This window comes from Protopterus annectens, chromosome 2.part1, assembly GCF_019279795.1.
Source record: "Protopterus annectens isolate FY-2018-M chromosome 2.part1, PAN1.0, whole genome shotgun sequence".
Lineage (NCBI taxonomy): Eukaryota > Metazoa > Chordata > Ceratodontiformes > Protopteridae > Protopterus > Protopterus annectens.
In genome coordinates, this window is record NC_056729.1 from 572,468,111 (window position 1) to 572,482,862 (window position 14,752).

Here is a 14,752-nt window from a genome sequence, read left to right on the forward strand (position 1 = left end):
TAGTGATAGAGATAAATAAATGTTTTAACTGACTTGCATTTCTGTGTATGTTAGGAAAGAAATGTGGGCGAAAGTGCATTGAATCTGACTACGTTTATAATGTGAATGAGGCTGCGTGGAGTTAGCAGCTTTATCTCCCTTCTAAAATGTTCTTCAGAATCCAGTGAATAATTCAGTCATTATGACCCTTCCAAGAAATGCATTGGCAGTTTATCTGTCCATACATAGAAGTCTCTTCAAGCCATGACCTGATTACTTACAAATAACTATGAATTTTCTTAATGACTAAAGAATTAGAATAAACAGCTGTTACAGCTGGACAAGATGGTTTGAAAGACAGTTACATGTCTCCGATATTGTATAGATACGTAAATCATCTACACTCTGCATAGGTTCATAGGAGATTACTAGGCTAATGGCTTAAATGGCCTTACAAGCATAGCCAATATTACCTAATTTTACGCAATGTACAGTCCCTAGAAGCAAGAAGATGGCATGGATTTATGCCTATGCATTGAGTATTTATAGATTGTCCCTGTCCATAATGGACATATGTGCTACCCCAGGTGTGAATTTGTGATTCCCTGTCTATTGATCCAAACTGAATTTCAAGGCGGCCAAAGAAGGGCTCTACTTAATGTGAATAGAAAGCCTGTTCCAAAGAAGGGGCAATTTCTGAGACACATATCTTTCTCTCTAGCATGTTTTATTTGAGTCACTCGCTAAGTTTAAATCCCTAGATTGGGTGACCCTCATGTTCTTTGACTTACAGATGTATAGCAGCTCCATCAGAGCTGGATTTGCAAGTGCCTTATAGAGCAGGCATAGGTCACCCCTTAATAGTCGTTAGGAGACAAGAGTAAAGGGATGTATTTTATAGTACTTTATTGCTTCTTCTATTTTGTATATTGTGATTTGTTTTCTTTACACTGTATTTTGCTTGTCTTCTAATTTTAATTGCATATTAAAACTAAAAAAGAGACCACAACTGTGTCTCTTCTGAGTCAAACATAATCACTCCACTTCAACTATTTGAATGTATTGGCCATCTCACTGTATTCCATAGAACCAGAATACAAAATGCTCACCCCCTTGCAATCTGTCTTGCTTTTTTTAAAATTAGTGGCTCTCTACTTAACCAGCTAAAGCTTAAATGACCTCCTCTTTCAAATGTAACTGCTTAGTGCATACTGCACTGCTTAGAATATGAATCCATTTTTCCATCTTACCTTTAAAATCTGCAACATCTATTGCGAGACTACCAGTTATTGGGAGCCTACATTTTCCCTCTCTGTAGTCATCTTGAGATTAGTGTTTATGTTTTCTCCTGGTGAGAGAAATAGCACAGGGACATTATTTCCTGGAGACTGCTGATCACTGGAAAGCCTAATAACTTCTTCATAGGTGACAAATTGGAATTTGTGCTGATATTTTGCTGCTGGTGAGAAAAGGAGCAGAGTGTATTGCTATTCAAGGCATCTGCTAGAAAAAGGCTACAGCAAGCCTACAGACCCTTGCATCATCTGGGACAAGACTGTGGATCACCAAACAGGCTGTGGCCTGATTCTCATCTTGGGATTGGTGCTGTTGTTTTGCTTCTGGTGAGACAGAAAGCAAAGAATCATTATATCCCATTTGAGTGAAGCTGTGGTGAGACTAGCACTAGTAGTAGCCAGGCAGTAGCCATCGATGTGACTCCCCTCTTTTCATCATTCCTGACAAGCTAATTATGCCTAAATACTTCATCACTAAATTTTCAGGGTCTACTTATTAGTTTCCCTTCAAGTGTTTGGCAATACCCTGTATAAACACAAACACCTTAAGTGACATTTTTCCTGTAAAAGCACAATTCAAATTTCAGCAATACCAAGTTGCACTCAGGACAATTAGTATGCAGTGACACGCACTGCCCCCGGAGTTGCAAACTGGATACTCCTGACATTGCTTTATCTTCTCAATCTAACTGTCTAATCAGTAAAAAGGGTCATTTGCCAGGGATATAAACTTTCTTCATCTCCATTACTAGCTTGGTGGATATGGGCGTCTTAAGGCAATGTAGAAATTGCCTCATGTTTACTGCCAAACAGTTAATTCTCAAACAAACTGATATGGTATGTGAGAGATGTATTTACACAATGTCATATGAGGCAAAGCTCTCACATAATAGTACTCCTAATGTCAAATAAGGTTTTTAGTAGTACACACGCTGCACCCATAGTACAGAATTCAAAGCAGACATATAGAGAGACCCACATATGCTGAGGCACTAACCTTCCTAAACCCCAAAGACCTCCTAGATGAAGTACACTTAACAAATACTCTCAGCAGACTCAAATGCACACTCTCTAAACAACCCCCACATCAGCACTTACAGCCACATCTCATTGAGCCTCTACTTCTAAGCCCATAAGGCAAGCCACCACACAATCCAACATTCTGGCAATTTTAGACTCCATCGTGAGACATACTGATGTCATTGTCACCAGACTGGGTAAGGAGAAAGTCACAGTCAATTGCTTATCAGGGGCTAGGATCTACCACATTACGCACACTGTCAGGTCACTGGATCACAAGTACCAGTATGACTCAGTTATAGTCCGTGTGGATGTAAATGACCTGAAATGTAACTCCCTAAACTATACGAAGACAGACATCATGAAACTCTTGGAATCTGTGTCCCAGGCTGGTATCAGCCTAGCATTGAGTATCATTTTACTTTCTCCAAGGATGATGTCATAATATACACAAAAGATGAATGACTTAATAATTGGGTTAGTTTCTGGTGTCATTCTAGGGGGGTGCAGTATTTGTCAGCATGGAAGGAGATGATCAACAGACCACGCTGCTTTGCCAGGGATGGTATGTACCTCCTTCCTCTAGTCTTTTGAATAATAGCTAAAACATTGTCTTCCCCCATGGTGCCTTTTTTAGGCAATGCCATACTGAAAGTACTACCAATATTGCAAGTCAAAACAAAGAAAATCTAAAGTTATTACTGCTCAATGCTAGGAGTCTAAACAAACTCCACTTCCTAGAAGCTTTCTTCACCCTAAAGAATGCAGACATCTCTGTGGTCACTGAGACATGGTTTAAAGCTGCGGAGAGCACAGTAACAGTGCAAGATTATAATACATTCCACACATTTAAACCAGCTAAGATACAGACAGGGACAAAAGGTGGAAGTGTGTCGATTTACATAAAAAATTAATATACCTCAAGGCTGGTCAAACAGGACAATGCACTTGAGCTACTCCATGTTCATATCACCATAGGCAAAATCCAATACACTTTCTTGCAAGCTATAGGTCCCCCTCTATGAGCCAGGAAACCCATAACATGTATTTAAGCATCGTGGTGACTTCTGTTCAACTTTGTTTTTGCATGTATTTAAACTTATTGGAAACACTCACCATCCAACCCAATACCAGATTCATGTGTGACTTTAATTACCCCACTATTAGCTGTGTATCCTATATGACACCAAACCTACAGACACAGAGATTCCTGGATTTTTTTAAACACAAACACTCTGGACCAGATTGTCAGTACACCAAGGAGGAGTGCAACCATACTGGATCTGTTCATTTCTAATATGGGAGTGTGATGCACACACCCCCAGTTTAATGTCTTCCCTGGTAAGATCAGACCACAAAATGGTCTCCTTTGAAGTAAAAATAAAATCTGGACTCCAGCTAACCCTGGAATATTCAAGAAGTACTCTAAAGCTAACTTCCTGCTATTAAGTGATAACCTGGCAAAATTTAAAACCCCGAGAACACTGTTGCCTATGCAGAACTATTCGCCAAAACCCTATACAAGCATGTTAATAGCTGCATAAATGCAGCTGTACCCACCAGGAAGAAGTACAAAACTAACTCAAAAAACAAGCCACCCTGGTGGAATCACAAAATTAATAGTTTGTATAACAGAAGGCAGAAAATCATGGAAAAATTAGGAAGTGCAGCACTCAGCAGGATAAAAGCATTTTCATCAAACTAAACAAACAGCTCAGAGTACAAATAAAGTCTACCAAAGCCAATTTTGAGGTAAAGTTGGCCTCCCAGACAACCACAAGGTATTCTTTAGCTGTGTCCTCAACCTCAAAGACAATACACAATTATGTGCAGACCTCATTGTAAATGTAGCCAGCTATACTGAGCCAGAAGATATAGAAAACCTCCTGGCCAACAAATTCAGCTCCAAATTTACCCTCTCTCTCCATCAACCTTCCCTCATGAAATACCATCAAACATAACTCCCCCGCTATCACTAGGGAACAGGTCTTAATGCTTGTCCCTAAGGACAAGAACATTGCATGAGTGGACGCAGACAATATCCCATGATGCTTTGTAAATAGCATGAAGCGTGACCTATCAGGCCCTCTGGAATTGTTATTTAACTGTAGCCTCCAAACAAGCTTTTTGCCCCAAGAAAGGAGAACAGCAACAGTTATCCCTCTTCACAAAAGAGGGCCATCTACAGACCCTGGAGACTACAGACCCATAAGTCTCACTAGTCATATATACCAAGCCATGGAAAGAAGTATCATGGAAATTATCAATATTGATATAGTAAACCTCCAGACACTGGACCCAGCCCAGTTTGGTTTCATCAACGGCAGGTCATGCCTATTCAACCTGGTGGACTTCTTTGAGAAGGTCACCAAAGCAATGGCTGAGGGCAGAATGTTTCACGCTGATTACCTTGACCTGGTGAAGGCATTGGACACAATACCCCACTTGGGCATTGTTGACAAACTCAAGAGGTTAGGTAAAAACCCGAATGCCATCCAGTGGATAGCCAACTGGCTCACAGACAGGACCTAGGAAGTTAGAGTTGGGGAGTCCACCTCTACAAAGAGGCCAGTCACAAGTGGAGTCCCTTAGGGATCAGTCCTTGGATCACTCCTTTTTGGCATTTTACTTCTCAGAAGTCAAGGTCAATGTCAGTTGTCTCTGGCTGACTAAATTTGCAGATGGTTTCAAATTAGGAGCTGTCATTGAATCCCATACCAACAAAAATGTTCTCCAGGAAGGGCTGACACAGCCCAATAACAGGTGTCAAAGCCATCTTCTAAAACTAAATGCCAAAAAAATGTATATTGGCAACACACTCTTTAGAGTTGACCCAGTAGTCAGAGACTTAGGAGCGCACAGACAGTAATCTATCCTTTGACCATCATGTGTCTGCAGTAGTGAGGAAATCATTCTATGTTGTGCAGCTTATAAACAAAGGTATGGCATCTAGTTCCACTGTATTTGGCATTCATCAGACCTATCATTTGAGCACAATGCCCCCCTTTGGTATTTACCTAACCAGGCATATCCAACAAATGGAACGTCTACAGGGGTTTCTCACTAAATGAATACAGGGCATTAGTAAAATTCACAGAGGTTTCTCACTAAAAGAAAACAGGGGATTAGTAAAATGTCCTATCCTTCTGATAGTAAAGTGCTTTGTCTATTTTTATTTTTTTTTTTGACCTTATTACGTAGTTTCAGGAAGTATTGTCTATCATAGTTTTTTTTTTTAGGCACCAGTGTTCCCAATCTTTATCCCTATTTTTCATTTGGTCCCTGGTGGTTTTCTGTAGTCAGGAGGAGGTTTTTAGTTCTGACTTTGGTGTTTTTTAGTGGGCATGGGTGTTGAGGATGTTGAGGAAGGTGCTGTTAAAGAAATTGATGGCTTTGTCTAGGTTGAGGTATTTTAGTGGTGACCAGTTAATTTTTTGGAGGGAGGAGGTAAAGGAGTGGGAGTTGAAATTTGCTTTGTTTTGAATTTGCCTGTGGGTAATAGGGCTGATGTTGTTTATGTGCTGCCTTAGTAGGAAGGTTGGGGAATGGTCGCTGAGGCAGTCAGGTAGATAGCCTGCTAGGTAAGTGTGAGGATCTTTGCTGACTAGGATCCAGTCAAGCATGTTGTGATTATTGGGTTTATTATTGATTCAGATGGGGGATTGTATTAATTGTGAGAACCCATGGAGATTTAGGTGAAGGGCTGGATGGTTAGTATTAAAGAATAGCCAGTTAATGTTAAAGTCTCCAGGGATGATATTTACTTGGGGTAGGGAGAGGTTGGCCCAGCTTAGGAGGTTTTCTAGGGGAAGTGTAGTTTGTCCTGGTGGGAAATAGCACCCTATGATGTTAATTGTTTCCTTTGGGTTAATTTTGAGAGTGGTGTGAAGGATTTCTTCCTTGCCAAACTGGGGAGCTGATTTCTTAAGACTTTGGATATTCAGGTGGACTTTGTGTAGTAGGGCTACACCTCCTCCTTTCCTGGATAGTCTGTTCTGGTGGATGATTTTATATCCAGGTGGGAGTATTTCCTCACTTTTGATGTGATGTTTGAGCCAGGTTTCTGTTAGGGTGAGAATGTCCAGGAAGTACAGGTTTACATTAGCATGAAGGTGTTGGGTTTTGTTACAGATGCTTCTGATGTTTAGAGACATGAAGAGGAGGTCAGTTAGCTTTTTGTTGGTTGTGATTTGAGAGATGGGGGGGTTGTTGGGAGAGGGTTAGGGGTGGGGTAGTGATGGAGGGACCAGAGTTGGGATGGATGTCCCCACTGAGGGCTAGTTTAGAGAGAGTGTTAAGAATATGTCTTATGTATGCAGTAAAATACTGGTCATATTTTAATTTGTGTTTAAATTTGGTGGGAGTGAGATAGTTGGGTAGGTGAACTGTGAGTAGCTTTTAGTAGGAGGGGCTGTGAAGTTATAGAGTAAGTGTATGATAGGAGTTGTTAAGAGTGTGCAGTGAAAGTGGTGAGGAGTTATTATTGTGGAGCTTTGGTATGAAGAAGTGTACAGGTAAGGAGTAGAGTCATCTTCACTATTAGCATGACTGTTTTGGTACTAGAGATGTGGTAGAATGGTGGGTGGTGTAGTATGGGATTTTATAGGGAGTGGTGTAATTGGTGGATGGTTGTGGGAGTGGTTTTAGGCTTCAGAATAAATGCAGATGCACTGGGGTGGGTGGGATTTGGGGGTAGGGAAAGCTGATGAGTGAGCAGAGCTGAAACCCCAGTTAAGGACTGCAGGGTAAGTGTGAAACTCTTGTTACACTCATCAGCACTATCTTGTAAAATAAATATTTTCTATAGCCAATTGTTCTATTTCTTTAGTTTTATTTTTGCAGGAAATTCTAAGTCTAGGAGGGCAGGAGAGAGTAGAGGGGGATTGCAAGAGATATATGGCAGGGCTCAGCGTTGGCCTGATCAAATGCATTCTACCCTTAAAATTAAAGGAATTGTAACACATACACTTTTCCCTTCTGGTGTAATTTTTTCTTCTTTTTATTTATAGAAGAAAATTTTCTCTAAGCAGAGTTCCCGAGTTATTTAACAGCAGGTCTTTTGTGGACAGGGACTGAGTACGCCTGGTAGTAGTAAAGGGGAAACTGTGATGGAGAGAAATAGGGAACAGAATTAGGGTAAGAGAGAAAAGGATTAGGTAGAGCCAGTAAACAGTAACAATATATAGACAATTCAGCAAAAGTAGAACTATTCAGTCGCTAATTATTGGCCTATGAATCTAACTCTTAAGTTTACACAGAGGGATGACAGTTGCTGTCCTCCACTTTATAGAGACAAAGCCAGTCTGGAGGCTGTGGTTAAATAGGTATCATAAAGGGCCTGATAAAGCCTGATATAAGCTGTTTAAGAGGCAACCTGGTGCATTGTCAGGCTCCATTGAAGTCGTATTTTTAGCTTTAGAGAGCACAGTGGCAACCTGTTCTTTGAGGGTGATTGGAGGTGGAGTGGTGGAGGGTATTTCTTGGGGGAGAACTGGGGGTGATGGGGAGGTGAAATTTGAACTTAATTTGTTGGCCAACAGACTTATGTCTTCTGACTGAGTATAGGTTATGCCATCTACTGACAGATAATATTGTCTGAAACACTGAAATATTTTGCAACAAAGAATTTTTAAAAAAGTATATGATTCTGAAAAAGAAGACTTATGAAGTACCCCATCCCCTCACCTTGAATATAAAGGCCTTTTCTGGTGCTTCCATTGAGTAGGTAGAATCTTTCAAATCCTTGGGTTTTCTACTTGTTGAAGTTTTGTCATTCTTGCAGTAGGTTCTCACTTCTATGAAAAAGACCTGTAAAAGTTGAGACTATGTACTGTCAAAAACCATCTCACACTCCCACTTCCAAAATACAGTTGCCATTGCAATTTTTCCTTCTTATTTTTTTCTGGGGCATTTGTATCCTTTTAATCTTAACCTAGACAGACATCAATAAACTGACCTCTCTGTATAAATGGATGCAGTATGTGGCTGACAGCTTGACTGTCTGCCCTTAAATGATAGGCTGATGTGCATGCATATCTCTTATGCCCATTTGCCTCTTCAGCCATTTGCTATTTATGCTTTAGCTAATCTCTTCATTTGGTACTTACCCTCTGGCCTTCTATGCTTCCACTTTTAATCTTCTGCACCACTGCTGCCTGCAGAAATGGAGGCCATAGTTTTGCATTTACCAGAGAACTGAATTTTGCAGACATATTCAAACCTTCTTTAAACATTCTCACTTTCATCCACAAATTGGTGTGCAAAGTGCCAACCAGTATAGTAACTGCTCATGCAAACTGAGATTGCATCCTAAATATTCCATGCCCTTTGTAGGCCCACTACATTACAGTGTGATGGACTGTTTTTCTGATTTATTATCGGTATAGATACTTGTTTTCATTGCTGTGATGTTGAAGTTATTTGCCTGTGTACTCACTCCTGTTATTTACGAAGACTTTATTTTAGTCATTTATTTATAGGTACATGAACTGGAGCTATAGGCCTTTTTCAGTCACAACCTTATTACAGCAAAAACAAACTACACATGAGTTTAGAATAGCAGCATTAGGCTAGCTTAACATATACTGAATACATACATAATACTGTCAATGAACTAACAGCACACAGTTTTGTTTTAGAGGCTAGTAAGCGATCAAACATGAATGGGACTGGATTCATTCTTGGATAGGATTACATTTCTTTGACAACAACTCCTATGCAGGAACATGTACCATTTTGTAAGAGCATTCTGAACTGAGATCAAATGTTAGTGATGCTTTATTTGTCTTTGGTGAGCAGGGTGAATCACCAATCCAACTGGACCATTATCAGGCTAATCCCATGCATACATGAAATTTCCAGTCATATCAAAAATGAAATGTATCAGTCACAATATGCTATTAATCCTTGTTAGACAGAACATAAAATTTTAAACAATTACAATTACACACACAGTGTTGTCATAGTATATCTGTAACATTATCAGACAGAATACAGAGTATTGTTATCAGGTCTCTGATCATTGTAGGCATATTATATGTTCAGAACATCAATGCTAAGAAATTCACCTTGAGAGTGAAGCTCGAGAGGTAAATCTTGGTATCCATGTCAACAACATAGCTGTATATGAAGGCATACATGATCATAACTATTTATAGTGCTTGGAGCTTTATCTACCACTTACAGAAAAAAGTAGGAGGGTGGATTGTTTTACCAGCTTTCAAAGCCTTTGAAAGATGGTAAAATACTTTGGTACTGTCAAAGAGACAGCATTCAAAAATAAAATGTCCCTAAGAAAAAAATGAGCTGTAGGATGATTCATTCTGCAACACTTTAATCACCTATAAGTAGAGTTATGATCATGTCATGCACTGGGGAGGCACTTAACATGTTTACCTTCTTCCAAATATTGAAGCATAATGTTGGCCATGCATTGCATACAGTTTGTAAACAGTCGCAGTTACAGTGTAATACATCTAGGAGTTATGTTGAAAAGGAAGATGTAATCAAAAAAATTAAAATTTGGAGATACTTGTTAGCTAATTTTATTCAGTAATAATCAGAAAAAAATATGTATATCTTCATGTCCTTTAAAAGCTGTAATTTTCATGCCAGAATTTCAACTGCTTGGTTAAGAGATAAGAGACTTCAACATGAGCCACAGAAAAATTGTACTCAGGATTCTTGCATTAAAAAGACATCCAGTCACTAATATCTAATATGCAGGATGTTTTACTTAAAACAGACGAACTGGATACCAAAATAAAAAGTTTCAAAAAACAGACCAGAAAGAAGATGGAACATTTAGAAATTCTTATGAAACAACAACGTGCACAAATTAGCAGTGTGGAAGAATCTTTAAAGATCATGAATGGAGAGTAACTGAAGTTGTGTCTCAGACTCATTTTTTTTTAAAAAAACATCATAACTGGATCACAGACAAAGTTGCTGATGTAGAAAATAGACCTGAGATGAAATAACATTAGAATTTATGGTATACTGAAAAGTATAAGGGAGAAAATGTAATAAACTTCTTAACAACCTGGTTACATAAAATATTAAATCTACCTGGAACTTTATCTTTTGGGTTAGAAAAGGCACATAGATCCCTGAGAGTACCTTCAAAAAAGGAAAACTCACCTCCATGTTCAATTATGGGTAAGTTTATGACTAGCTTAAAAAAATTAATTGTAAAAACAATGCGGACCAGCCACCTATTAAAATAGAATATGTAGTCGGATTTGACAATGATTATTCCAGTAATGTAATGAGTAAAAGAAAATCCTGCTTACCGCTGATCAGATAACTTAAAGATAACAATATTAAAGCCACTTTAGTGTCCCCTGCAAAGATCAAATTATTTCTTTCTGAAGGAACTAAAATATTTGATACACTGGAGGAGGCATCCACTTTTGTCAGCAAAAGTAAAATCCTTAATAATACTGAAGAAGTGGCTTGGAACAGTATATGCCTCAAGATAGAGTGAACTGAATTCCAGGAAAACTACTTTTAAAATTAAAAAGCTTAAAACAAGTCTAATTACAGGACTATTATTTATTGAGACAATGGAGTTAGCCTTTAAGTAAACAGTTTATGTTGGACTTTAAGCTTCTAAACATTTGTAAGTATATACTGATATTTTAGGCTAAAACATTTTTCATGATAAGGAATATAAATTGTTAGTTTTACTGTTTTACTATATTTACAGTGAAAGACTTACATTTATAACCTTAGTTAAATGAATATATTATGTACATATGTTAAACAAATACTTCCTCTAAGAGAATGTCATTAAATTACAAGTATATTATGTACATATGTTAAACAAATACTTCCTCTAAAAGAATGTCATTAAATTATAAGCAACAGAATTGGTAATTTTATGACTGTATAAGTTAATTGTATTTTATTTGTTTAACTTTGTTTAGTGTGTACATTGCTTGGTTAACTGATTTTAAGATCTAAGTAGTATGCTAATTAGAAGTGTTAATGTGCAGGTGATTTTTTTTCTTTCTTCCTCTGTAATACATCCCTTTCACAGGTCATTTGTGAAGCAAGTAACACTTATACAAGCTTGAGAACAAATGAATAGTTCAGTCGTGTCAGATGTATAGCTAGCCTTAGGCATAGGACAACTAGGGGGCCGTCTAGGGTACCGCTCTTGCAAGGGTGCTTTTCCAGTATTTATGTGGGGTAAGTAGACCAGGATGGGGGCATCAGGTGGTGTGGTGGGGGCACTGTGGAGCCCTTTTGCCTAGGGCACCGGTTGACCTAAGGCCACTCCCCAACAAAACCAAGATGCTATCCTCCAGAAAAAGGAAGCCAATCTGGTGGTCGCCTGCCATAAACAAACTCTACGACAGAAGGAAGAAGCTGCTGCAAAAAAGAGTAAAATCCCCCAACTGCAGGAACTTCCTGGTCAGCGTCAGTAAGAAGCTGAGATCCCTCATAAAATCCTCTAAAGCTAGTTATGAAAATAAAATCGCCACTGATTCTAAAGACAACCACAAAGCCTTCTACAGCTATGTCAAGAATCTCAGTGGTGACACTCAGATGTGCTCTGAGCTACAGCAGAATGGCACTAGATATACAGAACCAACTGATATTGCCAACATCCTGGCAGATCGGTTCAGTGCAAACTTCACCCCTCCCTCACCCCCCAAAGGGCCCATCACTATACCAGAAGAATGCAAAGCCCTTGTAATCATGGCTGCACAAGTAAAGACTGCACTCTCCAAAGCCAAGAACACAGCATCCATGGGACCTGACAACATCCCAGGCTGCATTCTGTTTGAACTAAAGAATGAACTGGCACCCCACCTAAGTACCATGTTCAATCATAGCCTCGCTTCAGGCTTTGTGCCTACTGAATGGCACACAGTGACGGTTATCCCACTCCACAAAGGGGGCACCACCATGGACCTCAGAAACTACCACCCCATTCGCCTGACAAGCCTGGTCTGCAAGGCTGTGGAACATATCTTGAAGCTTATAGATAAGGACATAGGTAACCTACTAACTCTGGACCCCACACAGTTTGGGTTTGCAAAAGGTAGGTCATGTCTCCTAAACCTGATTGACTTATTTGAAGCAGTCACCAGAGCCGTGGACAAGGGTAAGGTGATGCACATGGCCTATTTTGACCTCGCCAAGGCTTTCAACACCATCCCCTACTCTGGAATTTTAGATAAACTTACTAGGCTAGGCATAAATCCCTATGTCACAAGATGGGTGGCCAACAGGCTCACTGACAGAACCCACACAGTGAAAGTAGCCAACTCCAAATCCAACTTCAGACCAGTGACAAGTGGAGTACCACAGGGCTCAGTCCTGGGTCCTCTCCTGTCTACTTCTCAGAAGTCGAGGCTAATACAGCAGATCTTTGGCTAACGAAGTTTGCAGACGACTGCAAACTAGGTGCCATAATAGAATTGCCTAATGATGTGGACATTCTACAAAGGGGCCTCACTGAGACTGATGTTTTGTGTCAAAGTCTTGGCCTCAAGCTCAATGCCAAGAAGTGCATTGTCATCCCCTTTGGGAAAAACACTGTACCCATGAACTACCACATAGACGGTAGCCTACTGAACACCAACAGTGTGATAAGAGACCTTGGGACAGAGGTGGACAGTAATCTCTAATTTGATAATCAATCGCCACAGTACTCAAGAAATCCTTCTGCTTGGCACACCTCATCACAAAGGGGTTCACCTCCAGAAAAAAATAGGTCATTTTTCCTCTCTACTCATCTCTCATCAGACCTATTATAGAGTACAATGCTCCATTTGGGGTGTACCTCGCAAGATAACTTCAACAACTAGAAAGGCCACAGAAATACCTCACTAAGAGGATTACCGGCCTGAAACATATGCCATACACAGACCATCTAAAAAAATCCAGCTCTATTCCGTTGCTTATCACTTACTCAGAGGCAACCTCAGCCTAACATACAAAGCCATGCCAAACCCAGATCTGTTGAACATGCTACACTTAAACCCCAATCCCTCTGAGCCACACACTCCAGAGACCTAAACCTTGCCACCACAATAAACAGAACATTCTGGAGGGATAGATTCCTGTCCCAGAGACTTCCCATGCTCTGGAACAGACTACCCATTCATGTCAAGCAAAGCTCCTCATTAGCCCTCTTTAAGAAAAATCTCGACAATTGGATGGGGAATAGGAAATTCACCCCGTGGATCACTTCTGTGGCTCTGCTAGACAGGGGCACATAAAAGAAACTTTCTTGGGTGGCAAAAGCCAGGGAACCTTTTTGGCTAAGCTTATATAGGCCCCAGGGCTGATAGGTTTATAGGTAGGTACTAGGCTAAGTAGTTTGTCTATTTGATAGGCAAACTAGGAGCTTTGGTGTCCATGGTAGGTTGTGTTTTATTAGTAATATGTACAGGTACAGTTGTAGATTTGTTGTTGTTATGAGTTTTAGTAGTTTAGTTTGTAGAAAGGAAGAATTCAAAAAATGTAGAATGTTAAGACAGTGATGGAGGGATGCATTGCAATCTTATATACAGTTTAATTAATATGGTGGATAAATGTGCCATATTATCTTTTAAAAGAAATCTTTTTAAATACGCATTATGGATAGTTCTAATCTATTATCTATTAATGTAACTGGATTAAATAATAGAAACGTAATGAAATCATTAATGAGATATCTAAAATTAAATAGAGGAAACATTATATTCTTGCAAGAGAGTCACTTGATAGAAAATTATATGCAATATTTAAATAACTTAGGTTATAAAATGTTATCATCTGCTTAAAATGTTATCATCTGCTTCTTTTTACAAAAAGAGGAATCCATTAATGATCCCAAAGGAATGTATAAATTTGTAATAATTAAATATAATGGCAAACTCTATACATTAGCTAATTTTACTGGATCTCTGTAATAGGTGCAAGAGTGGCTAAATATTACTTACCTTACTACAAAGTCATTGGAAGGGTAGTTTAATTTTAGCAGGGGATTTTAACTGCATATGTAGTACAGAAAATACAAGTGACCAGAAGAAAGCAAAAATCCTGGCATCAGCTAAAGCACTAAACAGATGCATTAGTAATAATAAATTAATTATTTAATAGTAAGAGCAGATTAATCATTGTTCTTCACTCACTATTTTTATGCGTGTGGGACACAAACTAGAATTGATGGGACTTGTACCTCTACAGATTTACTTAATAAAGTGAATTATTTTAAAACTGTTCATTTTCCTTTATCTGATCATAATGCACTAAGTATTATTGCGTCCTTTATCTGATCATAAAGGACTAAGTAGTAATATATTAATGGATATAAGGAAATTTCAGATTATTTTTGGAATCCCAGTATATATGATGAAATTAAAATAATTTAAGAGCTACCTTAAGGAACAAATCGATTTTTTTTTTTAATATTTGAATAATAGTCAGATTAGTAAAGTCATAGTATGGGACTCTTTTTC

At 38.9% G+C, this 14,752-nt stretch overlaps 1 protein-coding gene across 7 annotated transcripts in view; it reads left to right on the top strand.

The window, feature by feature from the left end:
• PTK2B (protein tyrosine kinase 2 beta) overlaps positions 1-14,752 on the top strand; it is a 2,401,727-nt gene that overhangs the window by 2,054,070 nt on the left and 332,905 nt on the right. The window lies entirely within an intron of this gene.